Source organism: Podarcis vaucheri, assembly GCF_965113315.1.
Source record: "Podarcis vaucheri genome assembly, chromosome: 6".
Classification (NCBI taxonomy): Eukaryota; Metazoa; Chordata; class Lepidosauria; order Squamata; family Lacertidae; genus Podarcis; species Podarcis vaucheri.
In genome coordinates, this window is record NC_138764.1 from 37833981 (window position 1) to 37857921 (window position 23941).

Consider the following 23941-nt stretch of genomic DNA (forward strand, 5'->3'; position numbering starts at 1 on the left):
GCCCTGCGGCACTCCACACACCAAGGAGTGGCGTGACGACATCTCCCTCCCTAGTGCTACCCTCTGTCCCCGACCAGAGATAAAAGAGCACAACCAGTTACGGGCTATGCCCTGTATCCCCACGTCTGCAAGATGAATGCCACAACTCCAGATTCATTTGTGACTGGACTTAACTGTCAGGGGTCCTTTACCTTTACCTTTTAGCACCTTTTTATTTGAAGCATTAAAAAACAAAACCTTTAGAACATAGGCCTTCCAAATAGTTAGGCAGTGACATCCCTCCATTTTCTATAGGCTCAATAGCATTTAAAACACAGGTTGTAACCCTGGTTTCAGTATATGCGATCACTATTGACAATGAAACAAAACACCAACTTTGGAATGCAGGACTGTGTTATGGAGTTATTTAAATGAGGCAAATGTTGACTGAGCAGTGAGCTACGTGAATAGTACCGTCTCATTCCAAGGTGAGGAAAGCACGTTTTTACAAGTTTCCGATGAAGCCAATCATTTTTTCTTTTCACCTTGAGTTTTCCTGAGGAAATGAAAAAGCATTCAGTTTTCACAGTTGAAAGAGAATTATTTTTGCATGGAAATATTTGTAAGGTGCAAATCAATTTTTGGACAGCTGTACATAACACACACAACAGAGCCAGTGATTTTTCGGCTAGCTGCATCCAAAGTGCACAGATGTTTTGGGGGCATTTTAGCATGAAACTCAGGGGAAGAGAACATGCACACAGAGAGAAGGGGGAAGATTCATATATATTTAAGTGGCCATAAGTTAAGCCTGTGTGAGCGAAGAGGGAATTTGATTCTGAGGACGTATTAATAAGCCAAAAAGGCAATCAGTTCTTCCCCCAAAATGTTTGGCACAGTTGCACATTTAGCCATGGAATTTGAGTAAAAATACTCTGTAACGGTGATGCCAATCATGTGAAGAAGATGGGTGGTGGTGTGGATTAATTGTGTGATGTGTATCTCTCAAAACGTTTAGAATGTGCCCCTCTTGGTCTTTCCAAACTTTCTCTGCTTTCTGTGACCAGACTCCCTACCAGTATCACTACAACCCCATGCTAATATCTGATGGCCGAGTGGGTAATTTCTCACATGCAGTTTCCCAGGATATGAAGACACACAATGCAACCATCTTTATGAAGCTAAGCAGGTTGGGGTCCAGTCAATGGCTGGATGGGAGACTACTATGAGTTCCATGGTGGGACAAAAGATGGGTTATAAATGCAGGAGAGAGAGAGAGAGAGAGAGAGAGAGAGAGAGAGAGAGAGAGAGAAGAATATGAATAGCTATGCTGCAGATGACAGATACATGAGCAATACCCCTCCACTCTTCTAAGTCTATTCTAACTCACTTGCTCTTCAACAATGCCTACCAGAATGCATTAGACATAAGAATATCTATGCTGGATCAGATCAAGGGTCCATAGAATTCAGCATCCTATTTCAGTTGTGACCAGCAAGATGCTCTTGGGTGGCCTCCAACCTGATCTTGAAGGTGAGATGTCTCCATTTTATGTCTTCAGCATCAGAAGTGTAGAAGTGTGTGCTAAAATATGGACACTGACATCAAAGACAGGGGCTAATACTGAGTCAGACCACTGGTCCATCTAGCTGAATATTGTCTACACTATGTGACAGAGGTTCCTCAGCATTTCCAGAAGGTTATTCTAGCTGGAGATGCTGGGGATTGGAACAAGGACCTTCTGCATGCAAATCAGATGTTCTACCACTTTGTTCCTTTCCCCAGTCGTCGTTTGTGGAGTCCCAAGCCAAAATTTGAGCACCTATATATAAATTACAGTAAGAACTGTAAACATAAAGGACCTTTAAGATTCAGGGCTGGATTCTGTTTTTGGATTTCCCCACATCTTATGGATGATTCATTTATTTATACCCTGCCGTGTCCCCATATGTCCCAATACTGATGATATGTTGACAGCACAAACATATCTCTAGGTATGGACAATCCATTTCTGAAGGGGAAAACCAGCATCTGATGCACTTTACAGTTCGCTAGTGTAACCTTAGACAGATCATTATCCTGTACCACATTTGCTACCTTCCTTGTGAAAGGGGTGTTTTGAAATGGGGAAGAAAAAGGGATGTATCAGTATTAAGTATTTATTATGTTGCTGTGTGGTTGTTAGTAAGCAAAGGAGAGAAAGAGAAAGAGAGAAGGAAAGGAAGAAAAACCAGCAAAACCTCTGGTAATCTATGAGTTACTATATGTTTAGAAAATGATTTCTTCTGTTCTGAGACATGCTGTTAAAACAAAATACTTACATAAATATCTGAACCTCATTCTTAGGGTAAATAATATACTATGGCAACAACTTCATTTAGCTCTGCTCTTGCTTCCAGAAGCTTGGCTAATCAGGGCCTCAGCTCTTGCTTAGCATTCACATTTCTTTCTTAGAAACAAGCATATTTTATTTACTGTATTCATTTCAGCTTTAGAAATGAGCTCCAACACTGCAACAGTGTGAATATGCCACAAATCTTAATGAATAAGCTCAGCGGTCCTTGCCACCTAATCTTCTATTCCAAAATTAAGGACCATCATTTCTGCTAATGGCACTACAACTTTACATATCTTTCTTGTTCCCCAAAAAGTCCACAGAGAATATGTATGTCTTCTAACAAATTCTGCATAATCAGCTGGTTTCAATAGGCTTACCAGCTCACAACCCTCAAGGTTCAGGGTAAAATGATTGAATATTCTATATTTTGTTTGATTTGTTTGATTTGATTTACAATACTTGTATCCAGGGCTTTTTTTCAGCAGGAACTCACCAGAACTCAGTTCTGGCACCTCTCAGGTGGGTACCATCACCATTATAAGAGAACGGGGGTGGGGTGTTCATTGTGAGTTCCAGCACCTGTTTTTTAAAGAAAAATAGCACCGCTTGTATCCCTTCTCTCCCCACACTGAGATGGCTTACAATAATTAAACTACATGTCTCTGGAGAAAGGCCAATAGCTCAGTAGTAGAATGACTGCAGAACTTCCATGTTCAGTCTCTGAAATCTCCAAGTTTAGCTGGGAGAGACTGAAACACTGGAGACCTACTGCCAGCCACTGTAGAAAACACTAGGCTAGATGGATCAATGGGTGTGATTCAGTATAAAGCAGCTTCCTTTATCCTGATTTAGTTCCTTGCACAAACATTTTTTTGTGGATGCGTATGTTAGCAAGTAGAGGGGATTGGGCCTGCCACCACAAACATGATTCTTCTCTCCATGCATAGTGAAAAATGACACCGAACACATGTTGAAGGTGACTGTCCATTAAACATCCAACTAGAAATGGACAAATTCCCCTTGTCTTGAACTGCAAACGACTAAAAATTATAACTTGGTCAAATGTGATTTGTACAGAAATTTAGACCACTTAAGGTCAATGATCTAAAGAAACCATTGCGTTGTATTTCTTATGGCCAAACTCTGCAGTAAAAAGTATGGGATTGGAGAAGATTATAACAGTTGAATGAGAAACTTGTAGCGGCATGGGGCCACACCAAGAGTTTTTGCTGCCTGAGGAAAAACAAAATGGCACCAACCCATTCTGCATACAAAATCTGACAGGACTGATATTTGAATCTTATTTCAACCCTGACAGTTGAGCAACGTCATCTACTGTAGCAGACTAGCTTAGGGAGCAGGGTAGGTCACATGGCACATGGCGCTCAACAGCTTTGACCTCTATCATCTCCCACAGCTAGTCAACCTCACTCTTACTAATGGTAGGGCTGGTCCTGGAGTGACAGAAGGTGAACTCTTTCCTTGCCCTCCCTAAAAATATCAAGGAATATGCTTGCTGCTAGATGGATGTTCTTGATACCACATGTCATCCTCAAAGCCACCTATGAGGTGAAATGGGAGAGATGAGGGGATATGGGATATGGGAGAAGAAGGCAAGAGTAGGAACAAAGAGCTCTAACGACAAAACACTGTCAGCTTGGTACCACTGCATTTGACAGCACATATGACAGCCTTGCTAAATTCTATTAACCTGTTTGTTCAGGAGAAATAATTTTGGTATGACAGATGAAGAAAAAATTATTATATTTTTCACACTCATCCATCATCCTGCTAAAGTGGATTTGTGGCCAAGCAAATTTTTATAACAATTTTACTACATTTCTCTCCTTTACTTTGAAACTGCCTTGGTCTTTGTTCACTCTCTCGCTCTCTTTTTATAGCCACAAACCACCCCCCCAACTCAAATATCTATAGCATCTCTATTTAATTGTCTCTTTCTCCTAGCTCTGTTGTCGTCTTATTATTTTTCATAACTCTGCCTTACTTTGGGGAGATACTTTAAAGTAAGTAGTCCCTCTTTTTTTACCTGAAGGGGGGAAATGCATTGCATATGTCAGACACATACAAGCCAAGAAGTGCACCTGGACACATATATTAAAGGCCAATTTTAATCAGTTATCATAAACAAGTGTAACATCTTATCTGATGTCACTACTTCCCTCCCCCCTTTCTGTAGAGAGCTTCTAAGACTACTTATGCAAGCATGAATGTATGCAATGTAGTTGGCAAGCTGAGATTTCCCCAAGGGAGTCAATGAAAAATGAAGGTGTCTCATTTTTTCATTGTTTTCCCTATTGAAAAATCCTAGCCTAGAGTCCATTATCAGTTGTTGGATGAAATAAGTGATGTAGAAGACTTTAGTTGATTATATCTGTCCTTGCCATTAGTTGTCTTTGTAGCATCAGGGCTAGAATAATGAATGTCCTTAAGAATCCAGGGTCTGTCCAGGAAAATATAAATGCATTTTCAAAAAAGAAGAAGAAGTAAATTTCCATCTAACATTGTTAGATTGTTCCTGCATTAAAATGTGTCAGCTGAAAGAGATGCTTAGGTGCGGTAATAATATATATGCCACTCTAAAGCCATCTACAAATTAATCATGAATCACCAATTTATCTGTTTCTTGGGTCTCCAACTCATTAATTATTTTTCCCAAGAAATATGTAGGTCACTTCCTCACTGCCTTTTATTATTACTATTCTAACAATAGCATAGTAATAGTTGTCTGGAGAAGATGAAAAACAATGAGAGAAATGAGTGAGAAACATTAAAAGCTAGAGGGCAGATATGGGGGAGAGTTATAGATTCAGAAGTTTTTGATGTGCCAGTCAGAATGGAAGTGTTACATCCTGCAGCAAACAATGAAACCATGTAAGCAAGAAGAAAATATACGCTTTTAAGATATATCTGGCAATAGTGCATATGTGAAACAGCCACACACACACACACACTCACACACACGCACACACAAATAGACAGTAAGAATTTAATTAAACTTAATAAGAAAGACTGTGACTTATGGATAAATAAAATGAAATCCTTTGGGAAAGAGTAAATAAAACAGACTACACTGAACTTAAAGCAAACTTTTCAGACCAGAACTATTCTGAGGAAAGAGAGGCAGAAATAACACTGCCTCTGATAATTAAGCAAAAGCAAGCAACACTTAAACTCGAAACAGCAACAGCAGCAAGATTCAGCAAAATGAATAAATGGGAAAAGACCGTGTTGAAAGAATTAAGGGTTGGAATAAAGAATTAAGAGGGGGAAAGAAGCAACAATTAATATATATTCCATGCAAAAAAAAAAAAACCCCACAAGATTAAATTTAAAGGAATAAATGCACAGTAGGTTGAATTAAGGGTTGATAGGTAACATATTGGGTTGGAATGAGGTGGAACACACAAGCGAAAAGAAAGCCTTCAAAGAGAACGCTTTTTAACAATGTGACTCCTCAGGAACAAAACTAGCAAAAAGCAAGAAAGCATGTGAAAACAAAACTGCTTATTTACTTAATCATCCCTCCCCCCAAAGAAACACTGGGATTGGACGGGTGTGGTACAATCATTCCCTCTGGTTACAAGCTAGGCCTGCCAATCACAAAAGCGCTCTCCCTCAACCTTCTCTCCATTCTGCCTTCTTCTTTGTAGGGTCAGCCCATATAAATAAGCTATTCTTAGCATACATTTGTCTGCAGTGTTTACTGACGTCAAAATCACCAAGGTACAATGAAACAGTTTGGGAGCTCCTACTTTGGTTGGGGGAACCTTGAAGGCATCTCACGTCACCTCAGTCAGACCCCAAATCCCTCCAAAGTGCCCTGCTTTGGTTTGGGATTTGTCCAAATGCCTTGCACAGCGCCATAATGGATTTATGAGTGAGCACATGAAATCATGGCGTCATCTGCAAGCAGGCTAATTTGGCCACTCTTGCCGATTTCCTGAAGACAGGGAGAAGACTCCTCACAGTTGCTTTTAAATAGTGTTTCCATACTAAAGTGCATTTTTGGTCTAGGCGTATGCTGTTCATCTTCATGTGTTTCTTATCTGTAGGCAGATTTGCAGGTGCTGCAGCAGAGATATAGACTGCCTCTTCTGAAATACAGAGTAGTGTCGGTGGGAATAGTCACAACTGTAGATCAAGTGTTACAGATCAAGCATATCCGCTCCTGACATGATAAGATCTTGGCTCTGACTCTTGTGAAGGAGAGCTGGAGGACAACAATCAAGATGTAAGCAGTTTTGACAAGAGCAATGCTTCCACAAGCAGGAACCCCACTTATAATGAGGAGGAGGAGGAGGAGGAGGAATACATTATCAGACTTACCTTCACAGCCCATCCTATGTTTTGTCTCGTTCTCCAGATGTTGATGGACTCCCAACTCCCATCAGCCCCACTCAACATGGCCCAGGATCCTTTGGGAGGAAGGGTGGGATATAAATTTAACAAATAAATATGTAAAATGCTCACACCTTTTTATCACAGCCTGCTCATCCACTGCGCAGAACAGACAGACATTCTTCAAAGCAACATGTATCAACGCTGAATGTGTTGATGCCCACTGATCCTTTCGCTTCTTTTCAGATTTGGCTAGAACACTTTCTACATAAAAGGAAAGTAGGAATAATTCTGGGATTTGGTGGGATTTGCAGAATTCTTTGTTCTGACCAAGACGTCCACTCCTCCCCTGGATTTTGCTTCAGAGAGGCTCAGAGGGTGTCATAACTTGCTTACATTTGACGCACCTGATCTTCCTTGTAAGTTGGCACTGGCCAACTGCCCAGCTTGCCACCATCTGCTGCTGTTGTCAGTAGCGACTCATCATTAAGGGTGCAAGCGAGCCACCGTCCCTCCCACCCCATCTGCCTCCCCCCACGCCTGTATGTTAGGAAGCCAGAAAGATTCCTCTCTAACTTTCCACTTCAGATTATACAGCAGGAATTAAAAGTTGCTTAGGAACAGAGTAGTGTAGGATTTGTCGTCTTCTATATCTGTATCTCTAGCTAGATAGATACACACAAACATGCAGCAGAAAAGGCCAGTCCACATTTAAGAATCAGAAATAGAATAGCACGTTAACTTGATTCAGCCTTCACATTTTCTATTCCATGTCACAACTTCTGGATGTTGCATGCTGCCATGAAAGTTAAACGCACCTCTTTTTTTTCAATGTTTAAGGAATTTTTATCAAAATTAAGGTTCTTTGCTCAGCTATCAATTCCTACTGTTAACAACAACAGTAGTGATATTCTGAGCGTTTTCCACAGTAAATTACAAAATTAAAGAAAGGAATGCTTTAAATTTTTGTACTGTGCTGAAAGTTCTTTTCCTGGGTTAAAGTTAAACACACCTTTCTTGGGCACTGGGAAGTTTTGTCCTCACTGCATATCACATACCCTCCGACATTTTTCCACTGAAAATAGGGACATCCTATTCCATTATTATTGTTGCTGTGGTGGTTAATAACCCCACCCCAGCCATTCTGAGCATCTTCCAACATATATAAAAACGTAATAAAAAATTAAACATTTTTTTAAAAAAACTTCCCTGTGCAGGGCTGCCTTCAGGTGTCTTCTAAAGGTTGTGTAGCTACCTATCTGCTTGGCTCAGGGGTCGCATAACTCCATACCACCCAACATTTCTCCAATGAAAATTGGGACATCCTAAGAAAAAGTGGGACATTCCAGGATCAAATCAGAAACCGGGATGGCTTCTGTAAATCCAACTGACCCTGGGAAACAGGGAGACTTGGAGGGTCTGTAATCAAATCCTGGAAAGAGGAAGTTTTGGATTTGGCAGTAGCATTTAATAAGTCTGGTGTTAGCACAGGATCTGTTAGCACAGTTGTTAGCACCCACCCCCAACAATAGCACCTGATAGGTCCATGCCCCACCTGAGCAGTGCATAGCTGAAATGCTTCCCTGCTGTCCACAGATTCAGTCAGAATCTAAAAGATCTCCATGCATAGGACATACATGTGAAAAGCTCTTCCAAGTGCATACGGTATATCACTTGGGAAGCATTTCCATTGAGTGTGGCTGTGGTGGCATATTGACATAGTGCACATCTTTTTCAGGGTTTGAGGTGCTCCTGTTACCCCTTGCTCTACACACACACACACACACACACACAGTCTCTCAACACTTCATGGCATTATGCTAGATATTTTGGCAATGAAGTTCATATTTCTAAACATCTGGGTAGACCCAAAACTGAACGAAGCAATCCTGTAGTTTATAGAAGTAGAACAGTGTGTGTCTTCTATTCTGCCTAAATAAATATCATAGGCTGCAAACAATTTATTTCTCGTGAGCTATATGAAAGACCATCCGATGGCTTCTTATGTCACTTTTTAAAAAAAAAAATATTGTAAGTGACATTTGTTCAAAGGGAGAATATCAAAGTATCCCTTTCAAGCCTTCGGAAAGGACTAAACTTCAAGAATAATTTTGAACTTTTTGTGAAGCCTTGAAGTGGGCCCAGGAGTTCTGTGCACTTAAAACTGACTTCTATAGTTCAGAAAGATTTTGGCGATTTAACATGATACTAAAAATGTCTTACAACTTCAGAGATTAAATAAAACACTTTTTCTTTCTCTCTTGGTCTGGAACAAATATAAACCTCAATACCATATGCTGTTCGTTTTGGGTGTTGTTTAATCTGAAGCACAATATTCTGCTGCAATGTGCAACATTCAATTAAGAAGATAACATTTGTTAGCACATTAAAATATACAGAATACAGTATAGAACTGGGGCAAATGGTGCACACACCACAGACAGAATAGGTGGAATGACTCTTGCATCCTCTATCTATCTATCTATCTGCATGCTTCAGAAAGGAACTTTACACAAACCTAGGGTTGCCATACATTCAGAATTTCCCGGAAATAGCCAGCAATTGACGTTCAGAAACAGTGTCCAGGTGAAAATTGCTGAAATGTCGGGGGAAATCTGGACAACTTTGGCAAAAACAAAAAACCCCAAACCCTACACTAACCCCTAGAGGACGGTATCTTTCCAATACAGACAACTATAGCCCTCTTCATGCATTCAAAAGAACCCATATGTGCATAAGGTGTGGAGGAAATAGGTGTGTCATGGTGGCAGATTTTGGGTTCTCAGATTTCAGCTATGGAACGCTAAAACTTGGCGCCCCCTCACCTTTCACACTCTGTTCTACAGCTGTTGTGGTGTCCCCAGCAGTGTCGTGCCTAGTGAGACCAAACCAGTCACGCTACCCTAAAACCGCCCGTGTGTACCAGCACCACCCCCAGTGTCCCCACTTGAATTAGACACATCCACACTTATCACCAAGCTTCATGCATTGATTGGAAAGCAATGAAGGGGACTTCTAAGCACATCCACCTGAACATGCCCAGATACCTCCTCAGAACAGGGAAGCCTACATCACAGAAAGTTGGTGGTCAAGTTTTGTTGAATAGGCTTTGTGGGGATGTGGCTATGAATGTGTGGCCAGGTGGGCTGTTAAGAAGATAAGAAGAATCTGATAACATGCGGTTGACCCCTATACCTCTAGTCTATTGCTATACTTCAGGCATGTCCAACCGGTTGACCAACAACTTTTGGTATTCCTCCCCCAAAAAAGCTCAACAACTTTGGTCAATCCAATGGGTAGATCACTGCCAGTTGTTGTTTTTTTATAGTGGGAGTAGATCACAGTCTCCTGGGAGTTGGACATGCCTTCTATAGTCTATTGAAATAAAATGGTTCTTCCTTCTGGCAGTCCCCTGTGGCCAGACTTTGCTGGTAGCCAAGAATAGCCGTTCTGATCTTGCTATCACCCTGCCCTTTCCCCACACCATCCAGGTAAGTGGCAGTGGTGCTGTTGTCGGGAAAGTGGTTCCATGACATTGTCCCACCACGCTAAACACCCCACACAGAGCAAATCCTCATCTGACTACCCTCAAGTGACCAATTCAAAGCCCACATGGAGCTACCAATTGCAATATCTTTAGTGGAACAGCATTAGCAATAGTAACGATAGTAAAGGGAACTCATTTAGATTATTTTATTTTATTTTCTCTTGATATGGGAGCGAAGTGCATCTTTACCAGTGGTGGCTACTGCCCATTGGGGCTGGTAGGGCAAAACACATCTTGGGGCTGAGTGTCGTTTCCTAATCTCAACACTGAAAAGATAAATCCCATGTAAAAGATTCCATTTTGAGCACACAGCCCCAGAATATAATATGCCAGCAGCAGAGGTGTGTTTTGAATGAAGAATTTGTTTAGAGGAGATCAGATGGAGAGAACGAACCAGGCCCTCCATCAGAGGGGAAAGAGTGGCAGAGCAAGGCATGACAGCCCCAGAGTCAGCTGCAGTCTCTTTGCCAGACGGTTCCGGCAGAAATGTTGAAGGCAGCAGGGCGACAGGCAGAACATGTATGCAAATTGCCCAATTAGGTGTAACCTGCTATTGAAGGAACATTTGCAAAGGCAACAAAATACAGCAGAAACCATTCTGCAATGCAGCAGTGTCAATTCAAAATTTGTCCCAGATTATAAATATAGAAGACTCTTTTTTGTTTCTTTGTCTGTTTGTTTAGTTTGCATGCTGCAAATTATCAGGATCCCATGAAATATGCAGTTCTAAAAATGTCATGTACCCTGTATACATAATAATAAGGGTGTGATATGCAGGAGTCCTGGTGAAGAACAAATGCTTCCCCCCCGGCGCCAGTCACATACGAAAAGGTCAAGGTTTCCATATATGTAAGGCACAAGTCAGTATCCTAAGTTAATCCACAGGGACCTGAACTTTCAAGGAGCCAAGTGCTTTCTATGGCATGCTGAGCACACTGAATTTATGTTGATTATAGCAGGATGCCACTGAGACTTGAAAACACACACATCTCATTCTATCAACTGCCAAGTGGAAGGCTTGTTCCCCACCCCAGCCTGCCTTATTATTACATCTCACCTTCCTTGGAAAGTTAAATATTTTTAAACAGCATAGCCATCAGCAAGAGACTGGTGCAGGGTCAGCGCCAGCACCTGGCATTGTCGGACAGCTGCCAGAGACCGTGGCTGATGCCGACCCAGGGATCCCTCGCTCCCTTGTTTTGTTTACCAGTCTCATACTCCGAGCAACGCCAGGTGGGTGGATCAAGCCCGCTTGGAGTGTGGTGAGTCACAGCTAGGAAAGCCCATCAGGGAGCATTGTCAGAGGAGGAAGCCTACTGAGAGAGGGCACTATGCCCAGGTCTCCTCAAGACTGGAGTTGTCACTGTCCTGCATTTGAATTTGCCTTGGAGTAATGTAGGTTGGATTCAGCAGCAGACTGTGGATGGTGTGAAATTGTGTAGTGTGCATAAGCTGCAATATTTCAGTGACTCTGGTTCTTAGAGTCTCATTGCTGGAGGCTGCAATCCTATACCCACTCACCTGAGCCTAAGAACCACTGGGCTCAATGAGATAGATAGATAGATGATAGATAGATGATAGATAGATGATAGATAGATGATAGATGATAGATAGATATAGATAGATGATAGATATAGATAGATAGAATAGGATAGATGATGATAGATGATAGATAGATAGATGATAGATAGATGATAGATAGATGATAGATAGATAGATAGATAGATAGATAGATAGATAGATAGATAGATGATAGATAGATATAGATAGATGATAGATATAGATAGATAGAATAGGATAGATGATAGATGATAGATGATAGATGATAGATGATAGATGATAGATGATAGATGATAGAAACTTTATTTGTATTAACCACTAGCCATAGCAATAAGATAAAATATACTGGGGAAAGAGCTAAATAGTTATCTCTAAGAAGCTGAACAATTTCGATTACAAGTTGCAATGCACTTCCACTTCTCCCTCCCTAATAAAACTTAGGGAGAAGCAGAACATACCCAAACGCATGCATATGAAAAACCTGTCGGAAATTAAAGAAACAGGAAGGCTTCCTCATTCAACCAACCTGGTATTGGGACCATGTGAGGTTGTTCTACAGATATTTCCATCTAGGGAACCCCTTCCTTACTGGGAGTCAGCATACTGGGCTAAACAACATCTGAATTTACTTTTAGGTTGTGCTGTTGGAAATATCAGTTTAAAATCATCCAAGGGACTCTTTAATGATAAGAACTCGAGGAGACTTACTGAATAGACATGTGTAAGATGGCACTGCAAACATATAAAAATTTACCTAATCTGGTCCTCATCCAAATGCAGGCAACACAAACATTGATCAAAATATCACGTTCTAAAACTCAGAGTGCCAAGTTCTATCTACTCCAGGGTTGAGAACCTTTTCCACTCCAAGAGCCACATACCCTTCTGAGCAACTTTCCAGGGGCCACACGCTAGTAGTAGGTGGGCCAGAGGTGAAAGTGGGTGGAGCAACAAATATAAATTGTGCCTTTGTATAGTAGTCTAGTTTCTATGGACTCCTTTCCATCCTCCATCCAGACAAGCAAGAAGCATGATCAGAATTCAAGGATACATTTGAGACCAGCAAAAATATTTGGGGTGCAAAACAGTGAGGGGTGTGGCCTGCGGAAATTTCCAAGGCAGAGAGTCCCTAGACCTGAAGATCCCCACCCCTGATAGATTCAGTAGACTGGTGTAAACGTAACAACAGCAAATCTGAGCTCTGCTCCTAGTGAAGCCCTTTCCCCCGACTGACTCAAAGGTGAATGCTAGATGCTCTGAAACCTAGTGGGTTAAGTGATCAGTGCTTCCTAGAGGATTGTGTGTCTCATGCCTTTAAGTGTGCATTTGTTTCCTATTTGCTAAATCATGTTCCCTTATTGGATAAATTGAATGGCTTAGGTATAGCATCATCTGTAATTAATTGGTACGCTTGCTACTTAAGAGGGCACATACAACTTGTGTTATTAAATGGTGTCATGTCAGATTTAATGGATGTCATTATAGGAGTACCTCAGGGATCCATCCTTGGACCATTGTTATTTACGATCTTTATAAATGAACTGACAACTCGGCATACTGAGTGCAGCGTTCATTTTTATGCTGATGACACAGTCCTGCGCAGGCGTTTGCAGTCATTAGCTGAACTTAAAGCTGACCTGCTCAGGGATTTCAAGCATTCAGCATTACTTTGGTGTCAAGCCATTTGCTTAGAGGAGACAAGGCAATGACACCCGCCATGTTCAGTCTGCAAAAGTTCAGGTCCATTGGTTTTAAATTGTGTTCTGCGTCTAATCATTCTTTCGCACGTAAGAGAGCTAAGCGAGTAGATATCCCCAGAATACAATTTCCTGGTCGGTGTCTTTCAATACCTTCTGCTGTTCAAGAACAGAAGTGGCTGAAGGCATCCCCAAAGTGAGGGAGATACGGCTTTCTCTGACCAAGCCACTCAGCCACATCTTTCCTCAGCTCCATGCTAGCTGTAGCCATGGAGACTCAGCGGTAGAGCATCTGTTTTGCATGCAGAGTTCCCACATTCACTCCCCAGCATCTGCAGGTAGGGCTGGTAGAGGTTCCTGCCTGACATGTCTTTGCCCAGCTGCCACTAATAAGGCCAGGAAACCTGTGAATCAAGCAGTGACACGGAAGGTGCAAATGCTGAAGGGCCGGGTGATTGTGCACCCCGTCATTACGTTTGGCAAAGAGGCCTTGTTCCGTGATGATGGTGTACATCTTTCCAATTGGGGGAATGTTGTGTGGTTGGTCGATGTCACTGAGGGCATGAGGTGTTGGTTGCAGGTGTGAGGGTATTGGCGGCGAGCCGTTTGGCTCGAGTATTAGATAGGCATTGGTAAAACCTGGTTCATGGGAGGGGAGGTTGTGGCCATCACCTGCCCCTCCTCTTTAAGGGTATTCTGTTAAAGGGATCCGGGGCGGAGTGGATCTCATCCGAAGCCCAGGCATGGGCTAGGGCCATGCCATGACCCCATCGGGGACCCTGGGGGAGCTCTCAGTTGATGTACTGGTGGTTGACCCTTACAGGTGTCACATATAGTCAGTTCAATTCCAATGCCTAAGCCAATACCACTCACATTCTGTAACCAATAAAGTTGTGGCGTTAATTAGCCCATTAACCTAAAATACTGGTGTCCATGTGTTTTATTATTCAGCAAATGGGGGAGGACTCGGGGCCTTGACATGCAAACAGTGTGCCTCTGAACGTCAGGTGCTAGAGATAAAAGCCATTTCTGTTGCCATTGCTCTCATGCCCTGATAACGAACCAGATCTTGATATTTATAAAACAAACCTATACACATCTACTTAGCTGTTCAAAGGGACTAGTGTTGTAGTTTTGAAGGTACCTTTTGAAGTATGTTATTGATGCAATAACAGAGCATTAATGTTGGGTTTATACTGGACTGTCAACACATAATTCTACATTATTACTTGTTTGGCGATGCTTCCCCAGTGTTACCACATTATTGCTGTCTAGAGCAGTACTCTTGCACTACAGTGCAACAAAAACATCACAACCCCCTACCCCAAAACATTGGTGGTATATAAAATTACAGGATTTCAACAGGGAGCTATGGGGTGTTTACCTATCGCGAATGAAGCAGCATCCCCACCCGAAATGTTTTACAGGCACAAGTATTAATGAAAGCAGGAAAGCATATAATTGCCATGAGGAGCATAAATAATCATGAAACCACAAGACCAACATCTAGGAGATTAATCATGATTATCTAGAGGGTCCCTACGGCTGCAATCCTATACACACATACCTGGAAGAAAACTAGGGAACTGCTGAATAGACACATATAGGATTGCACTGCTCACCTGGCAGACCTTGGCATCCTATTGGTGCTAAATGAATATTCAAAATATTAGTGGTCATGCTTGCTTGCTTGTTTATTGCAAAGGGAGCCAATACGGTGTCTTCCAAATGTTGTTGGATTCCAACTCTCATCAGCCCCAGCCATCATAACCAATGGTCAGGTAAAATGGGAGTTGTAGTTCTACAACACCTAGAAGGTACCGTATTGGCTATTGCTGCTGTACAGTGCTACTACATGCTTCTCCCCATATAAACCTACCTGGCCCCTGATATCATCATGTAAGACCTTCTTTGTGTGCTTCCTCTGTGAAAGGTCCAGAGAACAAGCCTTTTCTGCAGTGGATCCTGCTTGTGAAATCCTCTCCCCAGGGAACCTCGCCTGGCTCCTTTGCTACATGTCCTTAGGTGCCAGGCAAAAATATTCCTCCTCTCCCAGGCCTTTGGCTAATTAAGCAATCTATGGCCTTTTAAGCTGGGGGGGGAGGGGGTATTGTTTGTTACTGTGGTGTGTATTTTTGTGGTTTATATTGTAAACCGCCCTGTGATCCTCAGATGAAGGAAAGTATAGAAATTACTTGTTGTTGCTTACCCATAGAAGCACAGAAACCAGTGTGTTATAGTGGTTAGAGTGTCGGACTAGGATCTGGATGAGGAGATTTCACCCCTCCCATATCCAAGATTCTCCTGATGAGTCTGGTGATTTTCCAGAGAGGAGAGAGCGGTGTTCTGCTCTCTACTTATTCTGCTCCAGCACCACATCAAACAGTCAGTCAGTCAATCAGTGTGTCGGAGAGAGAGAGACTGAGTGTTAGAGAGAGATCGTGTGTATAGATAAGGTTGCTGCTAAGAGCAGCTGCAGACACTCAGTTCAGTTCAGCATTTTTGCTTAGACCTCATTTAGCTCTGTATATAGTTGTATAATAGTTGTAGACAGAATAAAGAAGATATTCTACAGAGCTGCTCTCCGAGTCGTTTATGCTCTGCTAGACTCTGCTGTGCGACGACTGTCTTCTTGTCGAAGTGAATCTGGTGCTCACAACTCTAAGCTGTGAGTCCACAGCACTTTGACCTGTTCCTGTGAAGAAGGTGGTCTCTGGAAGTGCTACCCAGCTCACCTAGCCCAGTCGGGGCTGAAGTGGATGAGTCCAGTTGGTGGCACTGGCTCAAGGGCGATGCTGACACTGGAATACCAGCGTTTAAATCTCCACTTGGCCATGAAGCTCACTTGGTGACCGTGGGCTAGTCACTGCTTTTCATCCTAATGTACCTCACATCGGTTGTTGTGTGGATTAAATGAGACTGGGAAGAACCATGTATGTCACCTTGAGGTGTAATGAATGCATTAAATAAAGAAAACATATAAAACATTAAGAGACAATTAATTAAGTGCAATCAAATCAGCCACACAAGATAACTTACAACTTACAAATATTCCAAATGCCATCTAAGATTTTTATTTATTTTTAAATCCAGCTGAAAACTAAGAGAAAGCAGGTTTAATCATCCAACATAGTGAGTGAAGTAGCACATTACTGGTATTAGGAATAATCTCTCCATTATAAAAACAGTATTATCTTTTCCTTTGTGAAATGACTACTCTTTTATTTTGTGGTGTGTGTGTGTGTGTGTGTGTGTGTGTTGGAGAGAGAGAGAGAGAGAGAGAGAGGTAGAGAGAGGGAGATTCACAAACTGAACATCTACAAATTTAGGCACCCCTAAGTGCATTGATTTAGTTTTTTTTGTTATGTTAGAAAACAAACCAACTCTTAATCTTCACATTAATTTTATGAAAAACCATGCTGTCTTCCATACAGGCTTGGTAACACAATGCAAGAGACATCATCCTCAAGGCAAATGAAAAAGAGAAAATCATTTTCATTCTGAATCTCAGGAGACTACGAAAATGGGCTACTTCGTTCTTTTCCACTTCCTGTACATAATACCTTGTGTGGATGGCCTGCACAGTTATTTAAGGAATAACTGCAGTTGTTTTAACATGGTTATTGTAGCTATATGGTTTGTTGTTATGAGTTTTTATGTGGTCCTATTACTCGTATGCTAATCTTCAAGATATTGCTATACTTTGTTTTAGCATTACAGAGGTATTTGCCGGAACCATTATACTTAAGGGCCTGGAAGCATCTCTCTCAGCCCTTAAGCCCAACAAAGATTATACAGGGGGATATGTATTTCAAGTCAATTTGCTGAATATCAGCATATATATTCTGTGAACAGGATTGGATTATTTTGTTTGTTGGGTGTGTGTGTGTGTGTGTGTGCCTCTTTCCTTTCCTTTGTAGCTAGAGTAACATAAATGAATCTTTCCATTATTTTCACCTTGTTTTTAATTTACGGTATGCTTCCTTACTGTCTGTATTGTTTGGAACTCATTGTCTAAATATTTGCAATGTTTGTGGTATATATGTCCTTGTGTGCATGTGCTTTCCGTTAACAATACAGCATTGATCCATATGTATCTTATGGGCATCCCATTTGGCTAGTGACATCTGCAGAAACCAATGAATCTGCAAAGGGAAACCACATTTCTTAACTATGTCAACAGTTTATACAGTTTGGTACTTCTTGGTGCTGTTGCATGTCGCATCTCCATTAGATAATGTAATATGGGTTTTTGACAGGCTGGTTTTTTGTTTCAATGCTTGGGACTGGGGAGCTGATAAGAGTAGTTGCTATAGTTTGATTCATTATGCTGACGTATCCAAATGTAATTATTAGCTGTCGTTTCAAAGGCTCATATATTAAGAGTTGCAAGCTTGAGTTATCATTGCTGAGTTATGCTGGAATATACTCATCTAGTTTGTTTGCTTGCTTGTTTGCTTGCTTGCTTGTTTGTTTGTTTGTTTGTTTAAAGAACTTCTACACTACTCTTCATCCAGAAAGTCTCCCAAAGCAGCAGCCAGGCTTAGAAGCCAAAGGTAAAGATAAAGGGACCCCTGACCATTAGGTCCAGTCGTGACCGACTCTGGGGTTGCGGCGCTCATCTCGCTTTATTGGCCGAGGGAGCTGACGTACAGCTTCCGGATCATGTGGCCAACATGACTAAGCCCCTTCTGGCGAACCAGAGCAGCGCACGGAAACGCTGTTTACCTTCCCACCGGAGCAGTACCTATTTATCTACTTGCACTTTGACGGGCTTTCAAACTGCTAGGTTGGCAGGAGCAGGGACTGAGCAACGGGAGCTCACCCCGTTGCAGGGATTCAAACTGCCAACCTTCTGATCGGCAAGTCCTAGGCTCTGTGGTCTAACCCACAGTGCCACCCGCGTCCCTAGAAGCCAAAAGCCTAACACAAAAAGACAAAAGAATGGAAAGGGAGAAGGAAAAGATGCCAATTCTTAAAGTTGTAGCACTTATAACATAGTACTTATAATAACCAGCTGGGATAAACAATGTTCAGGTGGAATTTCCATTGCTTGGTGACTTTGGGGGAACATGGACAGCCAAAAGCATCTGATCTGTGCAGAGCCAGTGAAATAGCCCCCTGTTCCCTTTGCTTCGCTTTTTCATAAAAGCTTTTAATAGTATTGTATCTGCTGTTGTTTTTAGTGTATCCATCCAGATTTTAGGAGGAAGTGATTTCATGCGCTTGGGCTCACAGCATGGCAGCTAAAAAAGCATCCTGAGCACTAAGAGTGGTCCTGAACCATTCTGCCATAACCTTCCCAAACTACAAGGGAACATTGACTATTCTTCCTCAGCACAGGGATAATAAAGGGCATACATATGAATGGGGTAAACAGGTAGCCAAGACTGAGCAAAGGGGATGGAGAGCATGCTAGGACCACAGTCCTGGTGCTGCACCAGTGTTCTGGTTCAGAGAGACTTGTGGCACTTTGAAAGTGATCACAATTTGTGCAGGCTAAGTTGTCATGGGCCATTGCATATGGGTCAAAGCTAATGCTGCAATAAATGTGTTAAGTTTTCAAGGTGCCACCCAACTCTTTGTGGTTTTTGCTACACAGGTCTAACCCTCTGGGATGTTCTTATAGTCAAGGAAGTATTCCACAGTGGTAGTAATAATAATAATAATAATAATAATAATAATAATAATAATAATAATTTATTATTTGTACCCCGCCCATCTGGCTGGGCTTCCCCAGCCACTCTGGGCAGCTTCCAAAAAAAATTAAAATTAAAATCCTCTAATACATTAAACATTAAAAGCTTCCCTAAACTTTTACATGCAATGTCTTCATAGGTCATAGGTCAAGAGCCCATCCAATCGTGCTATAAGAGATGGAGCTCTTTGTGGTCATGGCTGGTAGTTTGGGCAACCCAAGTGACTTTAATGTAAGTCCATTCAAGACTCCTAGGACTCAGCTATACAGCTGCAAATAAAACATTTTAAATGTGTTGTAAAGTGCAATATACAAGTGTGTCACTAGATGGCAAAAGCAAGCTATGCAAAATTCAATGTATTTTTCAAAACGTTTTTTAAAAAGCATTTTCACAATTTAATTTTTTTTTTTTTTTGGTATGTGTATAGATTCCACCCTACAGACCTTTCAATTAGGCATGCCCAACTTTCAGCCCAAGCTAAACATGTCGGCCTGTCCAGCCAATGATAGCCAACAAGCCATGCATGGCAACCTCCCATTGGTTCAATAAATCCTCTCTTTCTGCTGTTCCTTGCAGAGAGAAACAGTCATCAAATAGCTGATGAAGTGTATCCTCTTTAGACGATTTGTTCTAAGGAGTTTGCTGTCCCAAGTGTCCTAACTAATCTGCAGCCAATTAATGGAAGGAAACAAAGTGAACCTAATCATTATTTTGAATCCTCTATGCCTGAAATTATTTGTACAGCAGATTTTTAATCTTCTTCTTCTTCTTCTTCTTCTTCTTCTTCTTCTTCTTTTTCCATCATTGATCCAAAGCAGAGATCCATCTGCCCTTCTAGATAGTGTTAGACTCCAACTTCCATTGGCTCCAGCCATTACAGCCAATTATCAGGGATGACAGGGGCTGCAGTCCAACAATGTTCAAAGGGCCACAAGGCTTCCACTCCTCACCTAAAAAGGGACTAGCAATAACCACTTCACAGGTAAAGAAATGGGCTCTCTCGCTTTCTTTTTTTCTACATTTCTCCTTTTCATCTTTTGCTACAGCTTGTCAACATTGTGAAACCTGTAGAGATGGGGAAAGCAGGGGAGGTGCGCAATGCCTTTGCCAAAAAGAAAACACCAGCGTGTTTCCTGACATCATCGCCTTACCAAGGGAGAGAGAAACAAAGGAAAAGGACTGGTGATCATAATTGCAACGGGCTTGTGAGAAGAATAGGCAGTGAAAGTTTTGAGAGTCGTTACAAAGTCAGAACTGGAGCCAGGGTGAGGGCGGATGTTGAACTTTGCTGCATATTTAGAGCAGAATTCAAACCTCTTCCACACAGAGAAATAAGTCAAATAAAAGTGGAGTCAGCTGCATCTTATTTGGAGGTTTTCCCTGTGAAAACTATCACTCTGAGACAGGAGCAAAGGCAAGATGAGCTTTCTCAAGGCAAAGAGGTTCTGGCTGTTGTTAGTTTCCTTACATGTGAAGCACCCAGCTCAAATGCATCGTGCCAGCTAGACAAGGACTGAGCACTGAGCAACTTACTTTATGGCTTGCATGTTAGAGGAAAGACTTTACATTTCTTTCATGATAATGATCCACAACAGGTGTCTCTTATTTGAAGAAGCTGTCCTCTTATCCAAGGTCCCCTCAGCACCACCATTTTGAGACTATTGAAAGTGAGATTCTGTAAGCACCAGGGAACAGCATCAAGGTTCTCTCATATAGGTCAGTTGGTAGAGCATGAGACTCTTAATCTCAGGGTCATTTGAGCCCCGCATGCATTGCAGGGGGTTGGATTAGATGACCCTTATGGTTCCAGCTCTATGATTCTATGAATTCTACGATTCTGCTGAAGGCAAGTGTCCAGAGCCTGGGGATTAGGGACAGATGGATCTCTCCATTTCCCTTGCTCATTTTTCCAATCCTGAAATTGCCACATTTCCACATCCATTAGAGGAAGTTATCATGAGAATTTGTCAGCATTTTAATGCTAATTTCTCCTAACAGAAACGTTCGTGTATGCAGTTTTTGTATAATATGCACATTTTAGCAAAGCATTTTGCACATCATTCTTCCTAATATATGCATTTTATGCATAGTTTACCCTAACATATGCATTTTTTTTGTACACATTACTTGGTGTGCTTGGCTTGAGACTTGCCTTGCAAAATTCAGATATGTGTACATATTGCAGGATAACTGTGTTTCAGTTTGTGCACTATTTCGTAAAGTGGAAAATAGGTACGTTCACCTTCAAAATGCAGACCGAATCAAATTTCTCCCCCATCCCTAATGGCAGGACAAGTCACTATTATAGCTAGTCCTGGCTGTTGGTTGTCTAGAAGTGGGTGAAGTAACAAAAGTTACATTGTGACATACTGTATGGTAGCCTGAGTTTAAAAGGGAGTCACAGTAGGTTGTTGAAATAATGACTCATCTGTCTTAACTCTGTGAAGCCCAGAACAGTTTTCAAGCTTTCATCGTGCTTGTGTGAGTCTTAAAGTTACCATAAATCCATGCAGAATACTTGCTATTGTGACCCAATGTGTGTGTGCACAAACAAAATTGTTTCACCCCACCTTTCTGTTGCCTATGCTTATGCACCTTTCTGTTCCTCTTGGTACCTTTTGCTCTCATGTACATGTTTAATAAATCAGTACCAAACTGGAGTACCATATTGCTTGCCAGTGTATTTTCAACAAGGGTGGTCGCACATTTTGGTAAGCTGTAAGTTACTGGAAACCAGGAGACCCCCACATCTGCAAAGTCCCCAAAGTCGATATCTCTGAAGCAGCTGTAACCCGAGGTACCACTGTAGATTAATTCATTTCTCCTTTGTGCAGACTCACTCCCCCCACCCCCAATATTTTGCATTTAGTGATAAAACCCAGAACGTTTTTTTAAGGTGAATGCTGGAATATCCACACATCTCTGGTATGCCTTCCTTCAATACTGAGATACAAACAGCAGCCACTACCTCTTTTGAAAATGTGTTCTGTTAATGTGATCATGTAAGCTGGCCATGGTGAGACGTGTTCTGCAGAATACAATTCCACAAGTCATGATTGGGTTGTCCTATGAGGATCTGCAAGCATCCCTCTCCAACTGTATCTGCTGTCTCCTCCAGCAGCGTCAGAGCTCAGAGCCTGGCATAAGAGAATGAAAGGAGTTTCCATCATTTTTAATGCCCCCTCCTTAAAATGGGGCTCTGGGGACCATAACGACTCACAGCTGCTTCCCTCTAAATGCTCATATCCAGTGCAGTGCAGGGTCAGAGTGGCCATTCTGGGCGATAGTATGGGGAGAGGGAAAGCTGTCAAGTGTGGCTATTACAGTAGTTCTTTGTCACTGGAGGTCTTGCGGACTCCAAAGGAATTGTGCCGGAGGCAATAACAGCTTGGTTTGGAACTACTTGGAGGCACCAGGTCACAACCGTGAAGCGGCCTCTGTGCGCTTATCTGGTGTGATCAAAGTATTAATAGTCATGAGTTCAGGTGTTTATCTTTCTGGCACAGCCCTCACTCTGAAAAGATACCGAAAGGAGAACATTATCCCCTTAGTGGGTTAAAATGCCTATATACTATCATTTTTCTCTCGCCACGGAGAATTCAACAGAGCTGCTCAAATGAATTTTAGGGAGATGATTGGCTTCCCCTATTGGAGTTACTAGCATATTTGATGCGTGTTTTGAGCTGAACCATGGCTAAATACTTGGCTTTTCAGTAAATGGTTCCAAAGATAAGAGCGGCTATTTGCATCAACCTGTTACTTAATCTATTGTAGCTCTTTGTAACATAATTTGCTGACTACCTGAGTTACGGTGTATTACTTCAAAGCAGCAATACTTCTGCAAGGCGGATAAAAGCCTGTTCTAATGCCCATAAAGGCTAAGAACAGTAGGGATGTGCAAATCAATTTTAACAATGTAGCAACAAAACCAAGCCATTGCTTAAAATAATGAACTGGAAGGGTTTAGTGGATTTATGTTAGGGAGTGTATGCGCCCGTCACAACGTCTTATACTGTAGTCTAGACAAAGCCTGAAAACAGCATTAGCTGTTCTGCTAACAAAATATTTATTTTATTGTACCTTATTTATATCCTGCCTTCCTCCCACTGTGCGACCCAATGTGGCTCGCAACATACAATTAAAACAGATACAACTACACACACACACACACACACACACACACGTAACCTTATTAAAACAACAACACAAAAAAACACTTTAAAATATTTAAAAGAATGTATGCACACACACACAAACAATACCTACCCAGCCACAACAGACAGGTAGTGGCCAAACAAAAAAGTATCTGAAAAAAAATATATCTCCTGCTGATGAAAGGAAAGCAGAGCAGGTGCCAGCCTAGCCTCCTGAGAAGGAGAATTCCACCAATCCTCCTAAGGTTTTGCAGACCAATGTACACATAGGAAAAACGCAAGGAAGTTCCAGAAATAAAATTTTGAAAATCTACATTTGGGAATGATGTTGGTGCATCTGAATGGAACAGCTCCATTACTCTTCACCAGAACTTGATTAGTGACTATCCAGTAGTAAACATCGCCAAATTCAATGAGGCTTATTATCGGGAAAGTATGTATAGGACTGCAGTGTAACCCAAGCAACCGTGGTTAGTTCAGAAGTAGCAACTTGGTGGGATGGCAGCAATTCCAGGCTCAGAACAATGCCACGTGCAAACCACTGTACAGTGGTCTCTCGTGTTACAAACGCTTCAGGTAACAGACTCTGCTAACCCAGAAATAGTACC